Below are 3772 nucleotides of genomic sequence, written 5' to 3'. Positions count from 1 at the left end.
ACCCAGGGCGGCGAACCTAAAGGCGGATAGCTTAGCACACAGTGCCTGGCAACAATCGTCTTTCGTTGTACACATGGATGCAGAATTACCAATTTGGTTTACAGAGTCTACATGAGTCTGTGATTGTTTGCTGTCAAAAAAAAAAAATACATGCAGAAGCAACAGAAACAACAGAGGGGAGTAAAGTTTTTGATAACAAATTCGAGAATAAGCCTTTCTAGACATATATTTGGCTATTTGCTTCTTGAATAATTGATGAATGTTCTCTCTGTTTCCTTGTTTGATCTAAAGTAAAATGTGAAATCTAGATCATTTTGTCTCTTTAGCTAAACCATTCCAGAACTCCACCGATTCTAGATCAGCGTGATGCTCGATTGTGGTTCCAGAACCTAAAGTTCCTGAGGTTCAGACGAAGTGATAAAATGTAAGGCGAAGCCTTTGAGATGTAACCACCAGCCATCCATAACACACAACAAATGATTCTGCAATTAGAAAGGGGTCTCATTTGTGTTTACTAATCTAAAGATCCGAGTCTGAGATATGTGAAAAAGGAAGATGATGAGATTACGTTAACCCCGAAGGTGAGATTCAATAATTATAAAAATTCAAACTATACATACAAAAGGAAAGTTGAAAGCGTTATCCATATAATCAGTTCTTTCATGAGATTATTTAATAAAGGAAGGATGTATAATGATTCTTACATTTCCTTCGGTTTCAGAACCCTCATAGCTTGACAGATTGTATAGAAGGACCACGTCTTGTCTTTTTGATCAATTCTTTGTATTCCCAGAGAACAACATATTGATGGAGTGATCTGTTCTTGATCTTGTTCCTCTTGATCTTATCTTCCACTGGTCTCCTCTTTAATTAAATCTGATAAACATAAAAAAACAGGCAACAAAGTTGACTTTCGTTTTGGGTCTTAGTGGTTCGATCCGATAGCTATTAAACTTAAGCGGCATTCCTCTAACAAACAGCAGCAACAAAAACTATTTGGTTAACTGAGTCACTTCACTGGTCACTTCACTGTAACGAAACATAATATAAGTTGGTACATCACAAGTGAATACACTGAAAGTTTCAGACAGAACAGCTAAAATATATTAGATGGGACTTTGTTTAACAGAAGAAGATGATGTCCTGATGACAGAAACTCATATCATGTTTGAGAGTTCATTTAAAGACTAAGAACGCAATAACGGAATCATTATCAATATTATTGATTCAATACTCCTAAAACACGTATAGTAAGTAGGTAACGATACATTGATCTAGGAAAATAATTTATCATGGATCCAAAAAGAAGGAGAGCAAGGAACGAACCAGCCACGGATGCAAGAGCTGTAATCAGAGTTCGCGTCCTAGTAATAGTGATGATCATGATAGCAGACAGTGATTGTATTGTTCTGGTGGAGGCTGAGGCTGAGGCTGAGACTGAGAAGTACCCTGATAGGCGCCTTCGTAAGGAGGACCCGGAGGCGTTTGAGGTGGAGGTCAGGTAACCTCACCAATGGAAGCTTGAATAAAGGCCGAAGGGCACTTGCTTTAACAGCCATCAAATGCACAAAACCATTACCAGCTCCAGATGCAGAAAGATCACTACCTCTACATACAGCAACTGAACTGACCCAAGAACTTGCTGTGCAAGAGTTATTATACTCCACTTTATCATGATCACCATTTTCTGTTTTTTTTTAAAAGAATTAAAACAGCTGAAATAAAACAATAGAAAATTGTGTGTTCTCTGACTAACTATATGCTGCAATGTTAAAAGCAACTTACCATTAATGGTGATTCCATCAGCTGCAACGGAATGCTCATTCTTAAGGAGAAATATCGGTTTCTTTTTCAACATCCCCCAGAGTGCAACAGTCATGTTATCAGAACCAGACCGGTACTCAGTATCACTGATGAAACAGCAGCTCTCAAGAGACAGTGCACCAATAGTGTTCACATAGAAGATTAAGAGAAACCCTATTCACCTTGTGTAACTGCATTGTTCTATCTCTTCCAACAGAATTCGCACGCTCTTTCCTCTGCGCATCGATGGCTAAGACATAATACTGGTGCCCAAAACTGTCTTGCACAAAAGCCTTATCCTCCACATTCCACGCCTTGACGCTCCGATCAAACAAACCGGAATAAAGATCCGTGGACCCGTGTCAGAAACACAGACAAGAAACTGTGTTCCTGTGACCCGGAAAGGCCTGGACGTGTTCTCTGGTCAAAACGTCCCATATATGAACATGGTGATCAACTCCTCCAGTCGCCAAGTAACGACCATCGGAGCTAGCAGCTAAGGCGAGAGTCGCTCTGCTGTGCTTTTTAATCCGAGGCTCCCTCACTTTCATCCCGTGAGACTTGAGAGTATCATCACTCGGCCATTTATAAATCTCCTTTTTCCCCAGAGGAGACGTCCCAGTGGAGGATAATACCCTCTTTCGAAGCTGAGAAGCCTTTGGAGTCGTCGTCGGAGAGATCAACGGAGACATAGGAGTGTCGGTGCTTGACTAAAACACGAAACCCTTCGCTGCTCAAAGGCTCCTGAACACTGAATAGTGATGTTGTGACGGATGTGAGAAGATAGAGATTAACAGATGGATAAACAATAAAGAAAGACACCGAGATTTAACGTGGTTCACCCCTAACGGCTACGTCCACAGGCAAAGAGAGATTTTATTGATGGAGTAATTACAAAGATCTGTCTACAAGAAGATCAGATATAGTTTCTCTATGGCTGCTAACTAGGTTTAGAGGAGGCACAAGATATATATAGTTGTGTCCCAGAAAACCCTAGCACTAGTGGGCCTCAAAAAAGACTAAAGCCCAACAGATTCAAGGCATTATTCAACAAATCTCCACCTTGACTTGAATCCTCCATAATCAGATGTACCAGAATGCACTTCTTCGTGCTCAGAATACAGATGTACCAGACTCTCTCTTTGTTCAGATGTTCCATCGAACTCAGATGTCAGATGTCCCGTCGGACCAGATGCTCCTCAGAACCGGATGCCCTCACTTGGGCCAGATGCTCCTTTTCGAGCCAGATGCCCCTCAGGGCCAAACGCCCATCAGGGCCAGATTTAACAGCTTGAGATGTTTAGCAAATCAAGACAATGCTTGAACTTGCTATGAGGAACCGGCTTAGTGAACATATCCGCAGGATTATCAGCTGTTCCTACCTTCTTCACTTCAATCCTCTTCTCATCTCTCAGAAAATGGTATCTTACATCGATATGTTTGGTTCTCTCATGATGAACCTGATCCTTTCCTAAGCAGATATCACTTAAGCTATCACAGAACACAGTAGCCTGATCATGATGAAGACCAAGATCACTGGCAAATCCTCTCAACCATATTGCCTCCTTAGCAGCTTCTGTCAATGCTATATACTCTGCCTCAGTTGTAGACAAAGTCACTATCGACTGCAAAGTCGTCTTCCAGCTCACAACAGAACCACCCAAAGTAAATACGTAACCAGTCATAGATCTCCTGATGTCCACATCTCCTGCATAGTCCGAATCAGAATACTCAGTAACCAGTCTCGGATCCTTGTCTCCATAGACAAGACCAATATTAGATGTACCCATAAGGTACCGGAAAATCCTCTTCACAGAGATCCAGTGCTCCTTTCGCGGCTGAACCATGAACCTACTCACAACACTGACTACGTGTGCAAGATCTGGTCTTGTACAAACCATAGCATACATCAAAATTCCTACAGCACTAGCATAAGGAACACGTGACATATAATCGATTTCCCCTTCAG

At 41.5% G+C, this 3772-nt stretch overlaps 1 pseudogene; it reads right to left on the bottom strand.

Moving 5' to 3' along the window:
* Positions 1-1364: 1364 nt before the first annotated feature.
* Positions 1365-3772, bottom strand: part of LOC106297994 — an 8899-nt pseudogene continuing 6491 nt past the window's right edge.

This window comes from Brassica oleracea, chromosome C6, assembly GCF_000695525.1.
Source record: "Brassica oleracea var. oleracea cultivar TO1000 chromosome C6, BOL, whole genome shotgun sequence".
NCBI classification, from domain to species: domain Eukaryota; kingdom Viridiplantae; phylum Streptophyta; class Magnoliopsida; order Brassicales; family Brassicaceae; genus Brassica; species Brassica oleracea.
Note: the sequence above shows the minus strand (reverse complement) of the source record. Positions and strands in the feature narration are given on the sequence as shown.